The following is a 9,762-nucleotide window of genomic DNA, read 5'->3' as shown; positions in this document are numbered from 1 at the left end:
AGAAGCACTGTATGCCTCTAAAATGTCCTTTTTCAATCTGTAATGGTCTTTTTTAATGAGCTCAGGACCAGTGCCTAAATCAAAGAAGTCAATGAATAGCAAATTGGAGCACTTCTCAGCGGCAGCGCTCCCTCTGAACCTGCAGGAACCTTTCAGTGATAATCAAGGTATTGGATAAGGTAATTGCTGTATTAGCTGCTACTTCCCACTGAGTTGCTAATTATTTATCCAGCTTGGGAGCAGATGAACTTTAGCCCTGGATATCTATAATGCGTCTTGTTCTCCAAAAAAGGGCAAAAATTATAGGGTAAGTTGTTGTGAAATCATGATTGCAATTACAGACTATTCTTTCTGGCGAAGTCTACACTCGTTGTGACCTTAAGGAAATAATAAGATGAGGAAAAGAAAGGTCTTAGCATTTCAAAGGTTCGGCTTGGAAAGTGTGGAGCAATATGAGACCTTTTTTTTTTCATTGCTCCTGAAATAAAGCCCCCATCTTCTGACGCATGGCTCATTATACCAGTCTACAGATGCAGCTTTATTGCCTACAACCAGATTCAGAGAGCGAGGGATTCACTACTTCCTATTTGTTTCAACATACTGTACACAATGTAGTGACCAGCTACATTTTCCACCAGCCAACTGATTTTTTGCAAATAAATTAACATCATCTAGTCAGTTAATCTTATACTATGGTCGCTTGGCATGAAACTAAATCCGATAAAAATGACAACATTAAACTGAGAATCAGCAGTTTGGATATTCTGTCCAGGCTTACAAAAATAACAATCCAATTGATTTCAGGTGGCTTACAGTCGAAGCACTTTCATGGTTTGGATGGACACCTCCTGCTTCATTCATCATGAGAAACTGTGTTAGATTATATCTGATTGTTAAAGGTAAAAGCGTCTATGAAAAAGTTAAGAAGAGACATCAACTGCAACATTCAAGGGGAAAATTGGTACCAAACATCCAATCACAAAGATTAAAATCATTTTGTGTACAAACAGTAACCGGGCACTAAAAATAACACTTTGCAAAAAAGAAACTGATAATTTATGTACTTGTTTAACACAGTTAATTTTCTTAAATTTTGGGTTCCTGTGGAAGGATAGCTTCTTTTTTTTTTCAAGTCTATCCAAATACTGCTGTATGTGTACATTGAGAGAGTTGGTGCTTCACAGTGCAATTACCTTCTAAGACAGGACCAAATTAGTCTTAGCCTTAGCTAACTCAGACTGCCAAAGCCTCATGTTGAGATAAACTTTAGAATGCATTTTTGCTAAGTTAGCCAAGGCAAGTTGAAATTTCATCCTGGTAGTCAAAGCAAAACAACAACTAACAGCATGTATCCCTCCGCCATGGCTCAGTTAGAAAACATTGTCTCTGGAAACACAAATAGTGAATTTTATACAAAAAAGATCATAAGTTTGGAAAACACCCACTCTATTTAGATACAATGGTGCTGCAGATTGCTGCCTCGTGTGTTGGTGCACATTGTTTTTGTCTTAATTTTTTTTGTATATTCAGTTTTCTGCGATAGCACCTAGAGCTCTTTCACCAGAGGAGCTCATGGACATCAGGGAAACCACTCTGGGGGATTTATTTTTTTATGTTTCTCACATCATCCATGGAAATATTGAACATTCTGGTCAAAGGTGTCCCCAATTTGTCCATGCATGGATGTGTTCACATTGGTTCACTGTGCAATTAACTGGATGAACTGCATCTACTCCCTCCAGGACCTGCACACCTCCACGATTCTTTGGGGGCATGCATGAAAGATTGTGCCTAATGCCTACCACTCTGGACACAAAGTTTGTGAGACAAACACCTCTGGAACGCCATAAGGTCAGTTTCTTCCCATCTGCAGCTGGCCTTATAAACAACACCGGGGAGGCCCACTGGCACAGATTGTTATCCCCTCCTGCAGACACATTACTTAATGTAACATTCAATGTAATTACGTTACACTTAATGCAGTTAAGTTACAAAGCCTTGCCACCTGACTCAATATGTTACATTAACGCACATTTCGGACTATTATCTCTGTCAGCTCCGAATCAAGTTACAGAACCCTGGGCAGAAATGTTTGATGGGCCTTTAGCCAACTTGATTTATTGTTCAAGCTTTTTTTCTTCCTTGTATGAATCCGACAGCATACAGGGAACATAGTTAGGAATAGTTGTAATTTATTATGAATGGCATTGTATCTCATTGTGAAATGAAAAGTAATCGTTGAAAATCACCATCACAACACAAAGACTACGAGCCTTAAAGCTTGCAATACAAAGACTAAAAGTATCTTGCTTTTTCATAATAGTAATATGTAGGTTGTCTACACACACACACACACACACACACACACACACACCTGTTGCTGCCTCCTTCCTGTCTGTCTCTCCTCTGTTCTTCTCGGCTCTCCAGGGGCTGTCTCTGTGTCTTGTCTGTCTGTCTATTTGCCTGACAATCTCCTTCTCTCAGCCACAACTCTCTCCAGTTGCTCTTTTGGTCATGTTCTCCTACGCCACTCTCCAGGGGCTATCTCCTTGTCTTGTCTGTCTATCTGTCGATCTGTCTCTCTGACGATCTCCTTCTCTCCACCTCTCCTCTCTCCTGTTGCTCTTTTGGTCCCGTTCTCCTCCTCTGCTCTCCACGGGCTGTCTCTGTCTGTCTGACAATCTCCTCCTCCTTTCCTCTACTCTCCTCTGTTTTCATGTTCTAGTTTTAAAGAAAATTGAATCAAAAGCCATAATAGGACAACCAAAAATCTCCCATTTTGTAAATGTAATGAGTTTTAACCAATTATTCAAAAGCACAGACCAATCTCAAACTATATAATCCAAAACCAATTATTCATTATTCTAGAATTTCATATATTGGCCAAAAAGTCACCAATGCTGCTTATTCCATATGGGCAGACACCCACACAACACAACATAGCACTATTAGAAGGAGGCCTGTATGCAATGCAGCAACAGATAACAAATAGACGAGTAGAATACTGCATCTTACCCTTGAAAGACTTTTTCCTGTTAGTAACTTAGTCACAACTAAATCCAAATTTGTAGGGCTACAAACACATTGGGGAAAGATTGCAGACCATGTTTCAAGAGTATTTGCACCAGTTTTTGAGGAGACTTATCCTGCTCGCTCTGTATGAAGCACCTGAATTGGGTAATTTCATCTGCAGAGTGTTGATCTAATCAGAACAGTACAACGCGCAGAGTGCATCTACCTGTTCACAAAGAGTGGTTAAATCCTTGGATTCCATGTTCAGTAGAATCCCAAACTTGTTATTGATTTTCTCATGCATCCATTGTCCAAGCACCTGGCTAAAAGCTAACACACCCACCGAACGGGGCGCATCAAAATAGCCATTATTTTCTATGTATAACCACCACATGGGTAGCAGCTGGATATAAACTGTGTATTCAGGTGTGGTCCTGACACAAAAGGATTGCTTCACAGATTGCTTGACTCTCTCAATGTACATATGGCATGTAAGTATTCTATCAACATACAAGATAAAAAAAAACAACATATGCTTTAAATTAATTCAGCACAATACCGCAGTGCAGCAATTAAGCGTTATGAATTTGCTACAGCTCTAATTCGTGCCTTTGACTGGCCTCTCCATAGCAACGCCAGCTGAGGTTAATGGCCTGTCCCCCCACATCCAAAAATTAATTTTCAATTAAAAACAAAAAATAGACTGATTAACATTCAGTGTGTCGGCTATGTTGTGTGAAAAGTCATTGTGAGTATTGAGAAAGTTTTCACTGACCACTGTTGATTAATGTATGTAAGACACAGCTGGTCCATGCCGATATGTGGCTCTCAGCCAAAGCAGCAGTGGGAAGTGTGAGTTGCTGAGGGTGCTGTAGCTACAGTAAAATTAACCAAAAGGTTTCCACTGAAAATCATTATTAAGGATATCACTAAAAGAAAACATTGCTTTGCCACTGTACATTTCTCTATCAGACTTATGGAACATGATTCCTTTGTCTTTGACACTCTCTAAATGTGTACAAATATGCGTGTGTTTTTTCTAAAATGTGCATAAACTAACTGGCATACACATACTTTACCTACGTGTGTCCATCTATATTTTACAAAAAAAGATTATTTCAGCTTATGCATAAAGATTGAACACCTGTTCCTCTCATGAAAACAGAAACGCTAATGACACATCATGACATAACAGTTTTCGAGCATCCTTTACTTGTTGAACCAATTAATTAATAAGCCTCTGTGATTACAATTATTATATCTTCATAGAACTAATTTCATCATCACCCCCATTAAATTGCATAATCAGACTAATAGAGTGTGAATGGGGTAGTCACTCTGCATTAGTTCTCACAGAGCTGTGTCATTTCCTTGTTGGAGGAAGCCAGTGTGTTTCTCAGCTCAGTGTAAAGTATAGCAATATATAGTGTACATAAGAGTTAATGCAGATAATGAGTCATATAAACCACACTGTATGGATATATTTACAGTATCTCAGTCAGTGCTTGTAGTAATTAATGCATATGGTATTGAGAGCATAAATAAACCTGAGCTCTGGCAACACAGAAGTAAACACATCAAGCCAGGAACTAGAATTTATGCTTCAAAGTTCACAAATAATTACGTTTCCACCGATTTCTACATATGCAACATTGTATTTATATCTAAACCTAAATTGGTTTGAATATGATTCAATAAATGAGGCTCTTGGGGCAGAAGTGTCTCAGGCTGCCAACTGACTCCATCCTTAAAGGTCTCTAATTATCCTGCATTCAAAATTTTATTTGCAGATGCTTTACGACCCAGCATGAGGATGATGCTCTCAATGATGCAAATAAGAGTAGTTTAGTTAAAAGCATATTTATTAAAGTAAACTGAAATCTAATGTATTTTTCTTTTTCTTTTTATCTACAGTGTGTGTTGTCACAGTATAATTCTCACTATTAGATTATTGTGTAAGCCTCAAACCACAAAAGTTTATTGATATAGAATTTCGAGGTGATGGATCGGTGAGATGCATGTACAGACAAGCTGTGCTCTTCTAACTTCTCCTCAGATTAGGTGAGTTTTTATAGCACCAAAAGGTTGTTGAGGTCATGTTTCCATCACATCTCACCTCACCTTACTGTTGTGTATATACAGTCCCTGCATGTTGTCACATTATTCTAGTATCTGCAGACCCTTTCTGACACCTTCTGTGGCCTGACGCCCTGCAATCACTGCTGCTGATCACATATAAATAATGCATCATTGTCCTTACAGGCAGAACAGACACCACACGTCTCTTAGTGTGCATAACCCCTGTCATGAGTGGACTTTTGGAGTATACCTGTTATGCATGTGCTTATGAAAACATGACATCCTGGTTTAAGCGACCCAGCTTAACCTAGATGTAAGAAACCTGAATATACAAGCTGGGGCAATATATGAAGTGCATATTTAGGATGAAACTAATAACCGAATGACCTGAATAAGTAGGCTTTTAATAAAAATCTGATCAAACCCAGAATAAGTCTGAACATGGGGAACACAAGGGTGTATGTAAACATAATGGACATATACTGTCAATGCCAGTTCTTATTTCAAAGAGAAAAAAGCAACTGAGTGTAGGCACTGCCAAATAAGAAGCTGCTCTGATTGGATGGGTTTTAATAACCGATCAATACAGAGAGACAACAGAAATAATTGTTGTATAGTAAGTTTTAAGTTTTTTAAGTTTTAAGTCTACATTAAAAGTCAGTCAGGCACTTAGGGTGTTTAACAAGCCAACTGAATGCGAGTATGTATGTAAGTATGTGTAAAATACAAAAATAATGTTTGCCTAGTTTCTTTAAATCTTGTTATGCTGTGCCCGCATAATTGTGCTTTTCTTCTTTTATATATGAAAGAGAGGATTTTACTAAAGAGCTTCACTGTGTTACTACAAAGCACACACTACACTATAAGCCCAGCAGGATAAAATCCAATAAACCCCCACTGGATTGAAGAGGAAAGTTCTAGCAGAGCACAGTTAATTTTTCCTCCTGCACTATTTCAGGGCAGTGAATAGAGGGCACAGGACTTTCACTTGTCATGATTTATGGCAAAGTAACAGCCTTGTTAAAGTTACTCCAATTACAGATCCTCTTTACCTGGTCAGGCTTACATCTTCACACCAAGAATGCCTCTGGAAACCCATTTGGGTCAGAGAAGCCTCCAATGACCACATATCTAAATCAGAAGGAGACTGACCAGAGCATGAAATACTCCCTGCCCCCATCTTTTGCAGAGAACCACTCCTGAGCACTTCTCACTCCGAACAAATGATATCTAGTCTCCCTTGGCACTAGCAGTTTTTGAGGAATGTGTAAAATGTGTCAAGATCACCTTCTCCACTTTACAGCAACCTCAGAAAGCTTTTTGGGAAGCTGTTATGTTTTTTTTGTGTTTTTTTTTTTTTAAGGGACACGTTTTGACCTTCACACAACAAAAAATTGATATTCAAGTGTACAGTATTCATTTTTTTCCTATTTTTTGCTCTCTCATTGTAGGCACTCAATGTGATGTGTCATTAAAATGATGGTGTTATGGAATACTGGACAGATAACACTTAACTAAAATATCACCTTGAATATTGTCATAAATGCCCTACTCTGTCCAAAAAAAGATTAAAGTCAGTGACAGCAGTCCCACTCTAATCCCCGGCGAGCTCAACACGTGTGGTTCCTCAAATAACTGCAGCACATCCTAATTACATGTTTCTTTTTTTGTTCAACGGGCAAATGATTCTTGTCCCTTTTCTCATGTGCGTGCTTTTCATTTTTCTCATTAGTATCTCCATGACTAAAAGTAATCAAGGTTTCTTTAATTTATGAATATTTTTACAGCACTGTCTTATCCATGCTTTTAAATTAAAAGCCCAAATGGAATTGCCTGTGTATTTTCAAAAAAGTTTCACATGCAAGATAAATAAATATATGTATGTCTCGTGGTATTTCTCTGTAGTTGCTCAGAAACTGGCCCTGGATTGCAGTAATTATGCAAAGTTATTTTGCTGCAAATTTCACATACACTATAATGATAATAATTCAACATTGGGCATGGTTCAACTGTCCTTGAATGTGTTGTTTTAAGAAAATGTAGTTACTTCTGAAGGTGGTAGCACATTAATTTCCTCTCCCACTTACTGACAATGTATTCCATGACCCATAACTGGAACTTTAACTATTATAGTATGTCAATCTCTAACCTTTACCCAAATCTATTTCTGACCTTAACCCTAAAACCAAATCTTAACCTCCAAACAGCCTTCTGAAAAAAGTAAGGAACGGCCAAAATATTAAAATTTTCAAAAAATCAGCTTGACTTCAACTTCTAAAAGTAGAATTTGAAAATGAAGACTGGAGAAAATGTTTCCCTTTATTTTCAAATATTTATCCCTAATCCATAATCACTCATAATCACTCTCCTCACTCTCACAGTCCAAAATCCCAATGGAAAAGAGGACCAACCAAAATATTCTTACTTTCCAACAATATTCTTTAAATTGTAAAGCAAGGATGGGATAAAATGTCATGATTTGTCCTAATTTTTCATAATGTTTTCACTTTTTAAAAATCTTCTTCTTTTCTTCTTCTACATCTTCTAAAACTCATTCTGGAAAGTGAGGACTGCATAAAATGTCCTTATTTTCCTCAGCGTCAAAGGGAAATGTGGGGATTGTCGAAAATCTCCTCTATTTCCAATAATGTCCTCCCTTTCAAGGTCTTGAAAGACAATTTGGAAAGTGACAACATGCTAAAATATGCCCACATTCCAAAACAGTCCTCCAATTCCACACTGTCCTTACTTTCAAGGTCTACAACTTAAAATGGAAAGTGAAGACCAGCCAAAATGTCCTTACTTTCCAAAAATATCCTGACATTCCACAATGTCAACACTCCCAGGGTCCTGAACTCACATTGGAGAGTGCAGCTACATTAACATTCAAATGGTTTAATGAAATGCTATTTGACATTTGGTTTGTTTGTTTTTACTCATTAGATTCCATTAATGCACTTACTAGTTTTCCTGAGATCCATAAATACCATATCAAGGTGTCCATCTGAAGTCCACAAATGGACAAATGTTGTTGTTGTTGGCAGTAAAATCTGAATTAAAAAAAAAAAAAAACAGAAAAAGGAATGTAAAAGAGGCCACAGTAGGTCAAAGATTAAGCCATTAAATTAAAAATAGAATTGAACGTACACAAACTAAATAAAAAATAAAAGCCAGACCTAAAAGATGAGTACAATATTTGACATTACATCATACCCCCTACAGTATATTTTGCTTGCTTTTGTTGTAAAGAATCCTGTTTACTTCTCAGACATCATTCTATTTCGCGAGACATCTGTAGGGTCTCATATATTTTTCCTGTGCCAAGTGAATGTATGTATGTGCTACATTTTGCAACTTCCCTCAAATGGCCGCACTTATCAAGATAAAGTGCTCTGTTCCCCCACACTCTGTAGGAGATGTACATCAAGCTGGTAGACATTTAGAAGTACTTTTCTAAAAATAGGGCCCTTGCTGGAGATCCATTGGACATGGCTAAGCAATCATTCACATTAAACACTTGTCACACACAGCAGAGGACATCTTTCAGTCTCTATTTCTAAGGGCCACATCCGTAGATCATTGCATTTTTTTGTGCATTCACCCACTGCTCATGCCCCGACTGAAGAAAGCTTTCACTGAATAATCTTCCAGTGAATGCCACCTTTTCATTTATAACTGCAAGAGATCAAACGCCCAACCTCAGAGGGAACATGACATCTACCAGTAAGCCAGAGGGGTTCAAGGAGAAAACTGTTTCTACTGTATGTGTTGCTTTAAAAGAAATATCACACGCAGATACTTTTACAGTGCTACAATTCAAAAATATGCCATCTGCGTTAAGCAGTTTTTTGCCGAAAAGATAAGACTGGTTTTATTATTAACAACAATTATTTTGATATTATTTTGCTATTTACTTTCTTAACATCTTCGTACTTTGAATTTTGGAGATGGATGTAATGCAACGGAATTTTATAGCATGGAGGCAAAAACTAAATCAAGTTTCAGTGTCTTCAGGGGAAATCTTGATAATGCTAAAAAGATAAAATAACACCAGCCTTATTCTTTCAAGTCTTTACTTCTCTGGTGTGCCCACTTTTATTTTGAACCAGCTTACCTATGGCAAACACAAGTCTTTTCCTATATTTCCCAGTATGCCTTTGAATAACCCCAAAGAACAGGCCAGGCCATCTGGGTTTTACAGTAGGTACGAAATGTACTATATAGGTAAAAAATGCAAGAGCAGTAGTGTTGGAAGTCCCAGGTATCTTTTTTTTTCCATGAGAAAAAAAAATCAACTCCTACACTTTTTTAGATATGTTCTGTTCTATTGAGGTTACCGTTTGTGTAGCCTGTGGCCTGAATGATACAGATTGACACCAAAGCCAGATGGTTACCGCTGATGTTTTAAATACAATTTTTCAAACCACATATGTAGCAATGTGAGAAGGAATGGAATATATATATGCATGCATAAAGAGGCTAAAGCACCCACGACTTTAACATTTCCCATGACTGAAATGAGTCATTGCCATAAAACTGATTCAAAATACAAATCTGTCTGGAAAATTGAAATTCTATGAACACCATTATCACTGTGTTATCAAGTAATCACACAGAGAAATCCATAGCAATTTTAAAGGTTTTAAAATAATAAATTTACCATATGTGACT

This window comes from Morone saxatilis, unplaced genomic scaffold (genome assembly GCF_004916995.1).
Source record: "Morone saxatilis isolate NCDOM2014 unplaced genomic scaffold, NCSU_SB_2.0 Contig12, whole genome shotgun sequence".
NCBI lineage: Eukaryota > Metazoa > Chordata > Actinopteri > Moronidae > Morone > Morone saxatilis.
Note: the sequence above shows the minus strand (reverse complement) of the source record.